The sequence below is a fragment of the Tenrec ecaudatus genome, chromosome X, assembly GCF_050624435.1.
Source record: "Tenrec ecaudatus isolate mTenEca1 chromosome X, mTenEca1.hap1, whole genome shotgun sequence".
In the NCBI taxonomy this organism is placed as follows: Eukaryota; Metazoa; Chordata; class Mammalia; order Afrosoricida; family Tenrecidae; genus Tenrec; species Tenrec ecaudatus.
In genome coordinates this window covers 117,603,976-117,622,131 of record NC_134548.1, presented here as the reverse complement: position 1 = coordinate 117,622,131, position 18,156 = coordinate 117,603,976, and the positions used below count along the sequence as shown (strand labels likewise).

Genomic DNA, 18,156 nt, shown 5'->3' with positions numbered 1-18,156 from the left:
ATACCTTCAGGACCAAGGGTGTGAAGGATGATGCTGGGAGAGTGGAGGGTGAGTGGGTTGGAAAGGGGGAACTGATTACAAGGATCCACATGTGACCTCTTCCCTGGGAGAGGGACAGCAGAGAAGGGGGGAAGGGAGACTCCGGATAGGGCAAGATATGACAAAATAACGATGTATAAATTACCAAGGGCATATGAGGGAGGGGGGAATGGGGAGGGAGGGGGGAAAAGAAAAGAGGACCTGATGCAAGGGGCTTAAGTGGAGAGCAAATGCCTTGAGAATGATTGGGGCAGGGAATGTATGGATGTGCTTTATACAATTGATGTATGTATATGTATGGATTGTGGTAAGATTTGTATGAGTCCCTAATAAAATGTAAAAGAAGAAAAGAGAAAAAAATGATTAGGGCAAAGACTGCACAGATGTGCTTTATACAATTGATGTATGTATATGTATGGATTGTGGTAAGAGTTGTATGAGTCCCTAATAAAATGTAAAAGAAGAAAAGAGAAAAAAATGATTAGGGCAAAGACTGTACAGATGTGCTTTATACAATTGATGTATGTATATGTATGAACTGTGAAAAGAATTGTATGAGCCCCAATAAATTGTTAAAAAAAGAAAAAAAAGAATGTTATTTTTAAATGAGTATGGCATATATGGAACTGTATGCTTTTTTAGTTTTATCACATTAGGTATGGGTGTGATTTTATTATTGTTTGAAAATTATATATGGCTAAAGAGTTATGTGAATGTTAAATTGACAAGGGATGGTCTGTGGTAGTTACTTAAAGAGTGTAGGCGTGGCGTCTGGGCTGTCAATCTGGAGTTAGCCAATGAGACTTCTGTGTGGGCATGGCCTTCTGAGAATTCTGGGAAATCTGGTACTTCCTCCTTGGAGGCTAAGGACACTTCTCTCTCTGCTGACACCCTGGGAAACATAGCAGCTGACAAGACACATGGACCCACCCTGATGCAGCCCTGGAAGCTGGAAAAGCCATGCAGAGACCCCTGCCAATGCTGAGATGTTTCCAGTGCTACTGGATTCAAAACTTTCTACCTACTGGCCTGTAATCTTCTACATTGGGTGTCATTGCATGTGTTTCGTGAGTCTGAAGAGGACTTTATAGATTGGTATCAGACATATGGGCTAATAACAGACTTGTGGCCTTGGACTGGACTGGGTTGGGATGGTTTCTAAATGTACAGTTGCTCTTGTATATAAACCTCTCCCTTATATACATATGTGTATTTATGAATTTGTGTCTCTAGTTTACCCAGACTAATGCACCACCCCTTCACTCTTAATCCCCAAATTAACAACAGATTATGTAACTACCACGGAAACCCTGTGTACAATAGAAAGAAACACTGACCAGTCCTGAGTTATCTTCACAATTATGTTTGAGCCAATTGTTTCAGCCACTTTGTCAATGTGTCTCAATGAGGATCTTTTTTTTTCTCTGACCCCCAAGCATAGTGTCCTTCTCCAGGGACTGATTGGTCTTTCCAGATAATGTGTCCAAAGTACATGAGTTGAAGTCTCACCATCCTTGCTTCTAAGAAGTATACTGGTTGTATGTCCTTCAAAAACAAATGCCTTTTTTCTTCTGGCACCTCCAATGTAATTTCAATTATTTTTCACCAACAGCATAATTCAAATTCACCATTCCTCTGCAATCTTTCTTATTCACCATCTAACTTACACATACATATGAGACCATTGAAAACACCTTGGCTAGGGTCAGGTGCACATTTTCCCCACAACTGTATAGAAATGGCCTGTAAATAGTTCAACATCAAGAAAGAAAAGAAAATCTAGCTATTTATCAATTGACTCATTTTGGTTGAGTTACCCCTTTGGGTGAGAGAGTCATTCCTTTGTGTGCCTGTGTATAATTTAGCAGCTTCATATGGCTTCAAAGAAAGCAATAGCATACAAATGTTACAACTTATGCTTGGTGCAGAACTTTGAAATGATACATGGAACTTCTACTCTGCTGAAGTGAAACCCAGTGGGCCAAGGATATCTGTCATGGTGCAGCATAAGCAACTAACACAGTAGAATTATTGGAGGTCTGAATGACACAAGTAATCTCATAATACACAAAGTCACAATACCAAAAAGAGCTAGACATTACACCATTTCAGGTGGCAGCACATGAGCAAGAACCAATGTGTTGAAGGAAGAAGTTCAAGCTGCATTGAAGGCATTGGCCAAGAACAAGGCTCCTGGAATGGATAGATTACCAACTGATACATTTCAGCAAGTTGATGAATCACTGGAAGTAGACATTTATCTGTGGCAGGAAATTTGGAAGGCAGCTCCTTGGCCAACTGATTGGAAGAGATCCATATTTGGCCTGTTCCAAAGAAAGGTGACCCAACGGTATACTCAAACTGTAGAACAATATCACTGATATGATATGCAGGGAACATTTTGCTGAAGATCATCCAACAACGGTTGTAGAGGAACATTGACAGTGAGCTGCCAAGAGGTTCAAGATAGATTCAGAAGAAGATGTGGAACAAAGATGTCAGATGGATCTGGGCTCAAAAAAGAGAATACCAGAAAAATGTTTACTTGTGTTTTATTGACAGTGCCAATGCATTCGACTGTGTAGATCATTACAAACTACGGAGCGCTTTGAGAAGATTAGGAAATCCAGAATATTTCATTGTGCTCATGCCGAACTTGTACGTGGACCAAGAGGCGGTTGTGCAGATGAGCAAGGCAATACTGAGTGGTTCAAAATTAGGAAATGTGTGCACCAGGGTTGCATCTTCTCACCATACTTATTCAATCTGTATGCTGAGCAAATCACCAGAGAAGCTGGCCTATGTGAAGAAGAAAACGGCTTCAGAATTCAAAGAAGGCCTTGCTGATGAAGAGCAAAGATTTCTGTCTTCAGTAGAGATTAGAACTCAATGTCAAGAAGGCTCAAATTCTCACAACTGAATCAATGGGTAACAAGTTGTCAAGGATTTTGTCTTTCTAGAATCCACAGTAAGTGCTTATGGAAGCAATAGTCAAGAGATCCAAAGAGTTGCGCTAGATGAATCTGCTGCACAAGACATCTTTGAAGTGCTAAGAAACAAAGATATTACTTTGCGGACTAAGGTGTGACTGACTCAAGTAATGGTATTTTCTGTTGCCTCATATGCATGTTAAAGTTGGACACTGAATAAAGAAGACAGTTGAAGAATCGATACATTTGAATTGTAGTGATGGAGAAGAATACAGGAAGTACCATGGATTACTAAAAGGACAAACCAATCTGTTTTGGAAAAAATATGGCAAGAATGGCGCAACTTCATCTTACATACTTTGGAAGTTGAGACCAAGAGTCGTATCTTACATGGCCACTCACAAGCTATTTTTAAAATCATTTTATTAGGGGCTCGTACAACTCTTATCCTAATCCATACATGCATCAATTGCGTAAAGCACATTTGTACATTCATTGCCCTCATCACTCTCAAAACATTTGCTCTCCACCTAAGCCCCTCGCATCAGCTCCTCATTTTTCCCCTCCTTCCCCACTCCAGCCTCCCTCATGAACCTTTGATAATTTATATAATATTTTGTCATATCTTGCACTGTCTGACGTCTTCACCCATTTTGCTGTGCATCCCCAGGGAGGAGGTTATATGTAGAACCTTATAATTGGTTGCCCCTTTCTACCCCACCTTTCCATCACCCTCCTGGTATCGCCACTCTCACCACTGGTCCTGAAGGGATCATCTGTCCTGGATTCCCTGTGTTTCCAGTTCCTATCTGGACCAGTGTACATCCTTTGGTCTAGCCAGATTTGTAAGGTAGAATTGGGATCATGATGGGGGGGAGGGGGGCGGGGAGAAGACCATTTAGGAACTAGAGGAAAGTTATATGTTTCATCGTTGCTACATTGGACCCTGACTGGCTTTTCTCCTCCCCCGCGACCCTTCATAAGGGGATGTCCATTTGCATACAGATGGGCTTTGGATCTTCACTCCGCACTCCCCCTCATTCACAATGATATGATTTTTGTTTTCTGATGCCTGATAACTGATCTGGTCAGCACCTTGTAATCATGCAGTCTGGTGTGCTTCTTCCATGCGGGTTTTGTTGCTTCTGAGCTAGAGGACCGCTTGTTTACTTTCAAGCCTGTAAGATCCCAGACGCTATACCCTTAGATAGCCAGGCATCATCAACTTGCTTCACTATATTTGCTTATTCACCCTCTTTGTCTTCAGCGATTGTGTCTGGAAGGTGAGCATCATAGAATGCCAGTTTAATAGAACAAAGTATTCTTGCATTGAGGGAGTCCTTAAGCACTCACAAGCTTTTAAGACCCTAGGTGCTATTCACCAAAATAGGGTATACTGCATTAACATTATGAACTGCATCATGTTAACTGACTCATTTATCCCCCAAACCTATGGCTTTCACCCCTTCAACTCAGTAAACCAACTATAGTTGTTTGAATGTGTCAAGGGCCTTAGTTGCCCTTTAATCTTTTAAGCCAACCTATGGTTCACCATTCATCTAAGCAACAAAAATCCCATAGCTGTTCAGTAAATTCAACTCATAGTGACCCTATAGGACACAGCAGACCTACTCCATAGGGCTCCCAGTGCTGGAAATCTTTAAACAAGCACGCTGCCTCATCTTTCTTCCTAGGAGTTGCTGGTGGGTTTCAATCAACAAACTTTTGGTGCACTGTCCAGTGCTTAACCCATTGCGCCTCTAGGACTCACAATGGAGAGGTATGCATTCACCAAAACTACCAGCCATAAGAAACCAAAAGGCTGTATTTACCGAGGGATAAAGTTTAGAAGGCAAGAAACGGTAGGAAAGAAGGATGAGTGGTAAACACGGGGAGGAAGTGGAAAGAATGGTTGTGGGAATTGCAATCAAAGTCATGTATCAAAATGTGTATAAATTGTGGAACGGTACATCAATTTCCTCTATAAACTTTTACTCAGGGGGAAAATGAGGAGCCAATATTAAGGGCTCAAGTAGAAAGCAAATTTATTGAGAATGATGACGGCAACAAATGTACAAATGTGCTTGACACAATGGATGTATGTATGGATTGTGATAACAATTGTATGAGCCCCCAAGAAAATGATTTAAAAATCAATAATGCATATATTATCAAGGGTTTATGAGGGAGGAATGAGAGGGGATGGAGGGGGAAAATGAGGAGCTGATACCAAAGGCTCAAGTGGAAAGAAAATGTTTTGATAATGATGATGGTAACATGTACAAATGTGCTTGACACAATGGATGGATGGATTGTGATAAGAACAGTATGAGCCCCCAGTAAAATGATTTTTAAAAATATTTTACTCAAATCACAATGAAAAGTTTTTTTTTAAAAAGTAAACTATACAAGTTTGTAAGTTTTAAGACAGAGAGTGGCCCAATCACATTATCTTTTCAGTAGATAACTCTGAAAGAGAAATCCAGGTGGTATAGCGAGCTATCTATGTGTTGAATTGCTATCCACAAAGTCAGCAGTTCATACTTAACAGCTTCTCTGTGGGAGAAAGATCGGGCTTTGGAATAGGTATGGAATGGAGGCAGGGAGACCGGTCTATTACAGTGTTCCAAAAGATTGAGACCAGTTGGATGTGAGTCGGCATCCTGAGAATGGAATAAAGATCGGAGAGAGAAGACTTGGGAAGCAATGGCTAGGAAACCAGATAGTGGAGATACGGAACATATTGGGTTTCTCTTTCCATCAGCCTTATTAGGTAAACAGGAGAGACATGTGTAAACCAATAAGAAAGCAGTGGCTCTGTAGGTGGTTGTAACTTTCCCCAAATTAGAGCTATTTAGTTACAGACTAATAACCAGAACCTCAGGCTCCTCTCAGCCTTCTAAGCTTGTGGTTCTGCCATTCTTGTTCAAACACCTGGCAGGGCTTGGTGTTAGTGTTGCTAGGGGCCATGGGTTCAGTTCCAAAGCACATCGGCTCTAAAGACAACAGAACAGAACACGACTGGTCCTGCACAATTCTCACCATAGTTGGTATGTTTGAACCCATCGTTGCATCCAATGTGTCAGTCTATCTTGTCAAGAATCTTTCTCCTTTTCTCTGCCCTTTTTCTTTACCATGCAGGATGTCCCTGTCCTTTTCCAGGGAATGGTCTCCCTTTCCTGATAATAAGACGAAAGGACGTGAGACAAAATTTCACCGTGGTACTTCTTGTTTGTCTCACCATTATAAAGGAGAAATTTATAAATTCTTTTTGACTTCACTGCATCTAACTCAGTTTTTCTTGAATTATACTATTCTTTTTATCCAACTGTTTCCAGAAGACACATTTCTTCCCCTGACAAGCTCCTCTTATCAGGGTATGTTAATTGCTAAGAGCCATAAAACTGAGAAGGTAGTTTTTCTCTGGTTAAATTAGGAAGTGAAGGAACTACTCAGTAGGGAAAGAAGTGGGTGAATGGAGTATTTTTCATAGCAAAGATGTAATTTAAAAAATTGCTTGGACAGGCCTTGAAGCTAGCCTTATCTGAATTTTCCCAGACCACTTTAAAGTTTTGATTAACAAGTTGTGTCGGGGAAATGAGCCCCTGGTACCAAGATGAATCTTCCCACACTCCTGAGATATCCGACTAACTTTGTGTAAACTTCCATCAGGGATGTTTTATGATCCCACCTGAAAGCTATAAAACTATGATTGAGAACCCCCGGTAATTAGTCCTTGACATCAATTATTGTAACTCTTTATATCCAAGAGAGAAGTTTGTTCCCCACCCCAATGCATCCTACTTGTGACCTCAACCAAAAAATAACCAAACAGCTGCATTATCATTTCTTGGATTTATGAACTGTCTCAGTCTATATGAGGGATTTTTTAGTATAATTCATCTTTTTTGCTTGTGTAGACTGATGTCTTCCTACATCTAAATATAATAATAATAATAATTCTTCCTTTGATTAAATTCCCTTAAATTCAATTTTTAGGGACAGAGTAGATTCTTCTGTACAGCATCACGTCTTTGTAAAGACTATTTTACTCATTGCAACGCATAATTTTATCATTAAGTATCACTTTTCAAAGAAGCTGTATGTAAATCTATATCCTTTTATAATCAAATGCAATCTATCTTATTTTAATTTAAAAGCCAAGATTCATACTGAAAATTCGCATATACAATGAGAACAGCAATGTGAAAATGCAGTGACTATAATATAATGAGACAATTTTAACAAACCAGAAGGAATACCTATCCATAGTCTCCTAAAACTCCTCTTTGGGAAGCTGAACATTTAGTATGACGTGACTGGCACGATCCCTTGCAAACTGAAAACTTCTCTTTGAAATTGCTTCCTAAGTCCATTTTAGAGTCACAGATGGAAACTAAGGGGAAATAATTGTATAGTCATACCTCACATACAACTGATGGGGAAGTTTTAATTTTTAATCAGCAGACAGCTAATGCATATGGTTATAAAAGCTACAGGTATGGGAGCTGATTCAATGGGAATGATTAAAGTGCACATTTAATTTTGAGTGAATTAGCAAACACCTAGGTGAAATTTCATGGTATGATGGTGAATGAAAAGGGCAATTGAGCTATAAAACCTCTGCAGATTGACCTAACAGAAGAAAGTCCTAAAAGTGACCGATTAAAAAAAAGCAAGTGGACTAGAAATTCTACCACTCTAATCCTGTTGCTGAATTTTTACAGATAGCATCACCTGAGAAACCAGAGAACAATGGAGTACTTAATCATCCTTAAAAAGTGATCTTAATATACTAATTTCATTAGTACCCATATGGTTCAAAGCAGTTTGGAGCTACAAAGAATTACTACTTCCTGAACATCAATGTGTCAGGCATTTTGCTGGACCTTGATTTACAGCATGTCACCCTTCTCACAACCCCATGCTAAGAGATAGGCATCATGACTACATTTCCAAAAATAGGAGCCTGAGGGTCAGTGAGGTTAAGTGTTTTGCCCAAGGGATTTTACCCAAGGTTAAGTGTTTTGTCCAAGGTAGCAAAGCCGGGGTTCAATCCTAGATCTGCCTAATTCTCACTCCCAGGTTTGAACTTTTATAGAGTTCATGTAAGGAGTGGCTAGTCACTACAATGTAAACTCCTTGAAGCAATTTAACTAAATACAAAGAAAGGAATATGCCTTTGGAAATTTTCTTTTTTATCCAGCCAAAAAGAAAGACAGAAACAAAAAATAAATTTCAACTCTTGCTGACCACAGTGTCATGTAGAAACTCCTGTACGGAATGAGTTACTAGAACTGGACAATGGAGTCGAAGCATAATTATTCTTAGGGAACAAGGAAGGAGCTCATTTATTCGACTAAAAGATTAAGGCAGAAAGGTTGACTTTATGGCTGAGTGATTGATCTTTGAGTCCAGGACTCTTTACATCCCCCCTCCCTGTCAGTCAGATGGTCCCAACCAAACAGTCATGACTGAGCCTACGTGTCTGAGCAGAATGTAGAAATGCAAATTGAACTGCTCAGAACACCTAGCTGCTCAGCTCTGAGAATTATGTTTTGCTAAATCGGTCAGCACCTACATTTCTGCTAAGATAAGAAATTCACACAAGCACCTCCCCAATTTTCCATTTTCTCCTACCTAAATCTTTATAATAGCGGATGACTATCTCATCAGGTGTTGCCTAGAAGTTCTGGCATTAGGCATAAATAGTCTAATAACAAAATACTGAGAAAGTCTATAAAGTCAAGGAATTAAGACTTTTTTCATGGTTTAATTCTGAAAATAGTATTTTCTTCAAGAAGGAATACAGACCTGAAGAATTAATTGTATTCCTAAGCCTCCTGCAAGGGAACTCAGGAAGTCCTTAAGTTTTGGAGGCAGACAGGTGTGAATTCAAATCTATGCTCAATTTATTAGTTATGTGACTTTGAGCAAGTCACCGACCCTCTTGAAGACTCAGTTACCCCTACAAAGTGTAGATTCCACCTGCCCTAGGGTTATGCTTTTAAGTGACAGTATGTATCATTATATTTATAGCTGTATCTAATATGTAATTGTTAAAAAATGTTCATTTCCCTTCTCTGCCCTTGTAAAGTTATGTCTGATTTTACATCAAGAGTTTATCAAGAAGATAGAGGAAATTGTGTGGAGGGGATAATGTGTCTGAGAAACAGGACTTGCAGGCATTCGTCTAGAATTCACAACTAGATCTTGATGCTCTGCTACTGAGTATGAATAATCTCACAGAAGACTGACGTCAGACAAGGCTACTTTGCACCCATGTTGAATCCAGATGAAAAATAAGACCATAATATCACTATACTTCAACAAATGTGAATTATGGACATTGTCCAAGCCATAAAACTGACCAGACATCCCCATATCCTGGCTAATTAGTGATTGCTGCTTCTTTACCAATTACAATTTTGGGGTAGTCTTTCTTCCTCCTAAGGAAGATTTATTAGGATACCTAATTATAGAATCACCCACCACCACTTTCCTGATAACATTCCAATTAAGAGAAAAGCCTACTTCCTTAAACACTCATCCACAATCATCTAACACAAACAAAAAATCCATATAAATAATGTTCAACTTCTTCTCACTGCGATGTCACCAAGGATCCCAAGGCTGTTTGTCCTCCTTCACTACAATAAACAATCAATTTAGTCAAGGATAGGTGCTTCCTTGGTGTGTTTTGGGTGAGAGTAGTGACATAACTCCAATAGTAACTGCAGTATTAACTCCAAGCACGCTCTCAGTAAATCAGAAACACTCCATTGTGTTGTTTCCATATGTTTCCTTCCCTTCTTCCCCCAGCACACATTTTTAAGACCACTCATTGTACTTTGGGGAGCCCTGGAGGGGTATTGGGCTGTGATCTGCATGGGAGGCAATTCAAACCCACCAGCAGCTCTGCAGGGGAAAGGCTGTGTGATTTACTACGGTGAAACAGTTGCAGTGTCAGAAACCCACAGGGTATGGCTGTGGGTCAGCATTGCCTGGATGGCAATGAGTGTGTTTTTTCTAGTTTTTAATTGCAATTTTATATAGCCATTTATTAAGAGAAATCAAATAATTTAATCTTTACAGAAAATTCTCAAGAGCTGCTTTGAAATCTGCTGCAGCTTCCTGATTTTTGTTATTATTGCTCACATAACAGATTGATGTCCGAAGTGGTTATCAAGCAAAAGGGTGCCTAGCTGATGAGTAACTCTGAATCCTCACAATTAAGTTTAAATCCATAACTACTGATTTGTTTTTCACTTTTAGCAGAAGCTTCTGTTAAATAGCCATTTTCCACTGTGTATGTAACGGGCAGTGGTCAAGAAACATCCTGTGAATATTTCACATGAGCGCTATTGTTCGTGACGGTTAAATTTTCATGATAGCCATTATCTAGCCATGGTGGCATGGTGGGTTAGGCATTCCGTTGCTAAGCACATAGTGCATAGTTCAAAGCCACCAGCCACTCTCATTAGAGCAGCCAGTCGACAGAGAAGATCACATGGCCAGCCCCACTATGAGACATGACGCCCCTCACTGATCCATAGCCCTACAGGCGACAACACCAGAGACACAGTGTGGGAATTGCATCCGATAGGATCCCGCCACACCGAGGCAAAACATTAAGGGGGTGCAATAGAACAGCAAGGGAATGGAGTGGTGAGGTTCCCAGGGAATGCTGACGGTAGACTTTGGGGGGGGGACCCAACAGACTGGATTGGAAAACACTCCTAAAGGCCAACAAACAATCCTTGAACTAACTATAAGCTTTTTTTCTTGTGGTGTTTTGTTTGATTTTTTTTCATTGGCTTGTTGTTGTTGTATATTGTTGCTTGTTTTTGCTTTGTCTTGATTTTGTGCATGTTATTATCTCTGCAGATCTCTCTAAATAAGATAGGCTGGATGAACAATTGGAGGAGAAAACAACGGTATTGACAATCCTGCAGGGACATGGGAGAGAGGGAGGTGGGGGGAATGGAAGTGGTGTTAACAAACCAAGGGACAAGGGAACAACAAGTGATCCAAATTGGTGGTGAGGAGGGTGTGGGAGACCTGGTTGGGCATGATCAAGGGTAATGTAACCAAGAGGAATTGCTGAAGCCCTGGTAGGGATTCAGCATGATAGTGGGACAGGAGGGAAATAAAAGTAAATAGAAGAAAGAGTTGAGAGGCAAAGGGCATTTATAGAGTTCTAGACAAAGACATATACGTATGTAAATATATTTATATATGAGGATGGGGAAATAGATCTATGTGAATATATTTATAGGTTTTGTATTAAAGTAGCATAAGGACATTGGGCCTCCACTCAAGTCCTCCCTCAATGCAAGAATACTTTCTTCTATTTAATTGACATTCTATGATGCTCACCTTACCAACACAACTGCTGAAGACAAAGAGGGTGAACAACCAAATGTGATGAAGAAAGCTGATGGTGCCCGGCTATCAAAAGATATAGCATCTGGTGTCTTAAATTTTGAAGGTAAACAAGCAGCCATCTGGCTCAGAAGCAATAAAGCCCACATGGAAGAAGTACACCAGCCTGTGTGATCACGAGGTGCCAAAGGGATCAGTTATCAGGCATCAAACAACAAAAAATCATATCATTGTGTGCGCAGCTCCCTGATATGACTGCTAAAGACAAATGGGTGTATAAGCAAATATGGTGAAGAAAGCTGATGGTGCCTGGCTATCAAAAGATATACTGCCTGAAAAAAAAAAAAGACATAGCGTCTGGGGTCTTAAAAGCTTGAAGGTAAACAAGTGGCCATCTAGCTCAGAAGCAACAAAAACCCACATGGAAGAAGCACACCAGCCTATGAGATCACAAAGTGTCAGAAGGATAAGGTATCAGGCATCATAAGAACAAAAAATCTTACCATAGTGAATGGGGGGGGGTGCAGAGTGGAAACCCAAAGCCCATTTGTAGGCCACTGGACATCCTCTTACAGAAGGGTCTTGGGAAGGGGATGAGCCAGCCAGGGTGCGAGGCAGCAATGATGAATAATACAAATTTCCTCTAGTTCCTAAATGCTTCCCCTTGTCATGACCCGCCCCCCCACTGTCATGACCCGCATCCTACCTTGAAAATCTGGCTAGACCAGAGCATATGCACTGGTACAGATGGGAAACACAGGGAATCCAGGGCAGATGATCCCCTCAGGGTCAGTGGTGAAAGTGGTGATACCAGGAGGGTGGAGGAAGGGTGGGTTGAAAATGGGGAACCGATTACAAGGATCTATATATAAGCTCCTCCCTGGGGACAGACAACAGAAAAGTGGGTGAAGGGAGACTCCAGACAGTGTAAGATATGACAAAATACTAATTTATAAATTATCAAGGGTCATGAGTGGGGGAGAGGCACAGGGAGGGAGGGGAAAATGAGGGCCTGATGCCAGGGGCTTGGGTGGAGAGCAAATGTTTGAGAATGAGGGTAAAGAATGTACAAATGTGCTTTACACAATTGATGTATATATGGATTGTGATAAGAGTTGTATGAGCACCTAATAAGATTATTTTAAATAACCAATTGATGTATGGAATGTTATGAGTTCTAAGAGCCTCAATAAAATTATTTTTTAAACAGAAAAATACAGTCAAGGTCACTAAATTGTAGTTGTAGAAACTGTTGAGTTAGTTTATCCTTTGCTGTGTATATTCTCAACAACAAAATCAAAATAAAAATATTTTAAAATGTAAATAATGTTTGAAATGGTTATGATACTATATGAGGATGACCCTCTCTCTCAGAAAACAACCTTTCTTACACACGGATCCTATTCTGCTTTCTGCCCAGGAAGCATGCTATATGGAGCAGCGCTGCTTCATACCACTCTTTTATTCATCTACTTTCCACACAAAGACTTTTCTATATGCAGACTTTTATTTTGATATCTGCAAAGGCCTGTTACTTGTATATAGAGAAAATCATTTCAAAGAAATAGGTTTATGCCCAGTAGAAAACATAACTGTATGTACGTATGAATGTAAATATGTGTGGTTATATTTCATGGAAGAGGGGCTATATAGGAAGCAAGTAAGAAATGGAGCTGCACTTGCAGGAAGATGGCATCAATGTAGAATCACCCACTTGGAGTTCCCCTTGTGTGATCACCAGATCTCCGAGTGAGAAGGCCAATTTCAGGGTATTTGGATACCAGGCTGGGTCTCACAGCATCCCACAATTCTAGCGTCAGTTATCCCGTAGAGTTTTGAACTGTGCTTGCTGAACACACATTCCATTTATTTTATTTTATTTATTTATTAACATTTTATTAGGGGCTCATACAACTCTTATCACAATCCATACATATACATACATCAATTATATAAAGCACATCTGTACATTCTTTGCCCTAATCATTTTCAAAGCATTTGCTCTCCACTTAAGCCCTTTGCATCAGGTCCTCTTTTTTCCCCTCCCTCCCCGCTCCCCCTTCCCTCATAAGCCCTCGATAATTTATACATCATTATTTTGTCATATCTTGCCCTATCCGAAGTTTCCCTTCACCCTCTTCTCTGCTGTCCGTCTCCCAGGGAGGAGGTCACATGTAGATCCTTGTAATCGGTTCCCCCTTTCCAACCCACTCACCCTCTACTCTCCCAGTATCGCCCCTCACACCCCTGGTAGTGAAGGTATCATCCACCCTGGATTCCCTGTGTCTCCAGCTCCTATATGCACCAGTGTACAACCTGTGCTCTATCCAGTCTTGCAAGGTAGAATTCGGATCATGGTAGTTGGGGGGAGGATCGTATCATGGAGGTGTGCAGCCAATGATATGATTTTTGTTCTTTGATGCCTGATAACTGATACCTTCGCACGTGATCACACAGGCTGGTATGTTCTTCCATGTGGGCTTTATTGCTTCTGAGCTAGATGGCCACTTGTTTATCTTCAAGCCTTTAAGACCCCAGTCACTATCTCTTTTGATAGCCGGGCACCATCAGCTTTCTTCACCACATTTACTTGTTCACCTGCTTTGGCTTCAACAGTTGTGTCAGGAGGGTGAGCTTCGTAGAGTGCCAATTTAATAAAAGAAAGTATTCATGCATTGAGGGAGTGCTTGAGTAGAGGCCCAAAGTCCTTCCACCACCTTAATACTAAACCTATAAATATAGACACATATTTATTTCCCCAAACTCATATATACATTTGCATGTACATGTCTTTGTCTAGACCTCTATAAATGCCCTTTGACTCCTAGCTCTTTCCTCCATCTTCCTTGACTTTCCTCCTGCCCTACTACCATGCTCCGTACCCACCTGGGTTACAGCGATGCCTCTTCTTTATGTAACCTTACCCTTGATCATTCCCTACCAGGCCTGCCTATTTTGACAGCACCCGCCCACACCAACATGGGGAAGCAGCCTAAGACAGTCTGCCTGTCAAGGACATCCCATGATTGCCCATGCTGATTTCTGTAGGCCTGGACACAGGAACCTACAGAATAGAATTCCCAATAGGATAATCCCTTGCTGATGCCCTGCTAACTCCCCTAATAGCAAGAATTCAGAAAACAAGAGAAACAATCAAACAAAAAAAAGCAAACGAATCTGAAGAAAGTCTGAGGACAATGTGTAATTCCATCAAGCAAAATAGTATTCAAATTATTGGGGTGCCTGAATAGGCAGAAACAAACAAGCTTATGTTAAAATAGTAAGGTAATTCTTGGGGAAAACATCTTCCCCAAAGTCACAAAGGAAGAGACAACCATGCAGAAAGCAGAGAAAACACCAATTAGATCCCCCCCCCAAAAAAAGCCTGCACATCAAGACATATAGTAGTAAATTTATCCAAATTCAAGGAAAAGGAGAGAATCATGAAAAAAAATCACACATAAAGGTAAACAGATAAAAATAAGTTCAGATCTCTCTGCAGATGCCATGCCGGAAAGGAGAAATGGGAGTAATACATTCCAAAAGCTGAAAGATAACTGCAATCCAAGAATCCTTTATCCAGCAAAGCCCTCCATCATATTTGAAGGAGATATAAACGTTTTTACAAATAGGGAAACAATTAGAGAATTCATGAAAACAAAAGCAGCATTACAAAAATACTTTCCAGTTTTTTTATGGGCAGAAAAACAACAACCACAGCACACACATATGAGACCTCCACAGGGTGCAATGACACCCAGAAACCAACACACAAAAAAACAGTCCCCCAAATATTACAGATCTAGTGGAGGTAAGAAGACAAGAATAAACTCCTCACATGCACACCACCCTGTAAAAGGGGAAGAAAGGAAGATATCAAACACAAATATTATGAGATGACAGTGACTAATCAACATTTAGATTTCATTACACTGAATGCTAATGGTCTAAAGCTACCAATTAGAAGACCAAAAGTAGCAGACTGGATTAAACAACAAAATCCATTAATTTGCTCTCTTCAAGGGATACATTTCAAACTCACAGACAAAAATAGATTTAGGGGCAAAGGCTCTCAAAAAATTTACCAAGCTAATGGCAAAAAAAGAAGGGGTGGTAATATTAATCTCAGACAAAATAGACTTCAAGGTACAGGATATAATGAGAAAAAGGAATAGGCATTGCATAGTTCTCAAGGGATCAGTAGACCAAGAACTTATAAAAATAATAAACTTAAGTGTGCCCAACCAAAGATCCTCAAAATTCATCAACCAAATTCTCAAAGATATGAAAATAGAAATTACCAGATCAACAGTTATACCAGGTGATTTCAATACACTGCTTTCAAAAAAATTGAGCAATAAGTAAGAAAATAAAGAAATGAAAGAGCTGAACAACATAATCGAACAACTAACATAATGACTTTATTATTCAAATGAATAAGAACTGCAACACCTGTCCTCTGAGCAGACTGACTAGATTGGAAAATGGATACAGTCTGCTCAGAAGACAGGTGTGCAGTGCTTGTTTATTTGAATATTCAAGTCAGTATTTGCTACAAAAAAGAAAGAAAAAGGAAATGGATGTTGAGCCATTTATTGTCCATCACAGCAAATGAATGTGGACATATTCGATCACAAACAAGACTAGCATTTTTCAGCTACTTAGTTTGCTAATTCAATGCAGTGACCACAAAGAACTCACAGACATTAGTGGTGAAACAAAGTTAGTAGGCTGCAATGTACATGAGAAATACTAGGATACAGCTGTTCAGTCAGGATATGTTACAAAGTTCTGCCCAAAGTCCTACCACTCAGCTGGAAGCCTCAACCAAAGACATTCAGTTCAAGCTCCATGGGTCAATGAACCCAGGTCCCTGAAATAAGTGATCACAGGTACTCCATTCCAGTAAGGTTCTCAGCTCCACCTCCATGGGTAGCAAGCCCAGTTCCTCCAATTAAGCGCACAGAGGCACCCCACTCCACAAGTCAGCCTCCTGCCACTCAGCGTTACTTTAATTGTGGGCTGGGAAGTACAGAACTCTGCCTCATGCTTTGACTCCTGGTTTTGTTGCTGCTCTTCTGATGTCACAGCTGTCTTCTGGATCATTCATTGAACAGAGACCTCGGGGTCCAGAGGCCACACTCCACTCTTGTCTCTTGATAGTTGTGCGATACAAATTCCTGCTTCTCAGAGGGCTCGGTTTATATCCAGCAAGATGGCAATTCAATAACTGCTGTTAACAATATTCACAAGTAAATCCTATCAGTAGCTTCACCCCATTTTTGTACCTAGACCTATGCAGGAAAGGTTTCTTGGTGAGAGTAGGAACTGTGGCTCCAAGAGTCAAATTAAACAATTTATTATCCCTGTAGGACAGCTTATAAATCTCATTCATACTGGAAAATAAGTATATTTTCCATGTGAGTATTCAACTTTATATGATATAAGTTAAAATAATTTGTTGTTCCATGTATAGAAACTATGCCATTCTGAGGTATACAAATGCAAGATGCAGGCTGTCAACCTGATAAGTTTTCAGTTTGTAACTATTAACTATCCTCCAAGGTTCAATCTAAGTGAGTAGAGCTAGAAAGCAGATGTATTCAAGCGTGCAGACCTTCAAATTGTCCCAGAAAAAGGAAATGTGATAGAAGGATTACTATATAACCAATACAGGTTATTATTAATGTACATCAGTACTTAACATACAAGAGTAATCCATTAAAAATCTTAATGAACTGATGGAAATCCTATCATTTTCAACAGAAAGACCTAGATTTCTACTTCTCTAAGAAAATTGCAAGTACCGATGTGAACTCCCTCATTTTCATTTCCTGCCACCGCCAAACTTACATAAAACTTTTCTAGTGTATAAATTTGGATGGTGACTACAGAAACTGAAAAAGCACTGGCTGAAAAATAGTGTCACCTTATTGTTTCTCATATAGAAGTCCAGAGGTGGACAGTTTGGGCGTGATTGCCAAAACCTTAGCCAACATTTTATCTTAGTCTGCCCATTCCTTTTTCCTTTATTTAACCTTTAATTGTGATTCAGATGGAAGTATACAAAGAAAATTAGGTTTTCACTGAACAATTCATCCTCATTTTTATTTCATGACATTGATTACAACACCACCCCCACCACCCATGCAATAGTGCACTTCCTTGCTATGTTCACCATGTCCATTTATCCTTATTTCCTCACTCTACCTGCCTACTGCTTTTTGCTATGAAATGGTTGGTTTTTCTAAGGCTTACTTGGTGTAGTGGTTATGCATTGAACTGCTTACTGCAAGTCAGCAGTTCAAAACAACCAGTTGATATACAGAAGAATGACAGGGCTTCCTACTCCCATAAAGAGTTACAGTCTTTGCAGCAAATTAAACCTACCATCCCCTTTGTGAGGGGCAGTGTGCAATGATTGCAAACAGCAAGTCTCCTTGGTGATGTATACAGCCTGTGGATACATATAGGCTACCCTAATGGACCTGGGAGACAACCCTTCGCTGCTTTTTGAAGGCTTTGGCCTGGCTAATTTCTGCTCCCCCTAACCGAGGCTCCAAACTGGGATGCAAGGAACTTTGGGCACAGTGGCTAGAGTTCACATTGGCCAGGTCATCATGTCCACCGCCCCCAAGCTTCAAAACAAGGAGCCTGTCATTGAGGCCTTACACAGGGCCACATACAAGTTCCCTGGGCTCCAGAAGGTCCGTAATCTCCAAAAAGTGGAGCTTCGCCAAGTTTAATGTGGTTATGTCTGAGGACATGATGGTCTCATCCCAGACGGCTGTGGAGTCAAATA

At 40.3% G+C, this 18,156-nt stretch overlaps 1 non-coding gene across 1 annotated transcript; it reads left to right on the top strand.

Moving 5' to 3' along the window:
• Window positions 1-17,724: 17,724 nt before the first annotated feature.
• LOC142435312 (small nucleolar RNA SNORA70) lies at window positions 17,725-17,855 on the top strand. The gene has a single exon (XR_012781390.1). It is a non-coding gene; the product is annotated as a small nucleolar RNA SNORA70 (small nucleolar RNA).
• The last annotated feature ends 301 nt before the right edge of the window (window positions 17,856-18,156 follow it).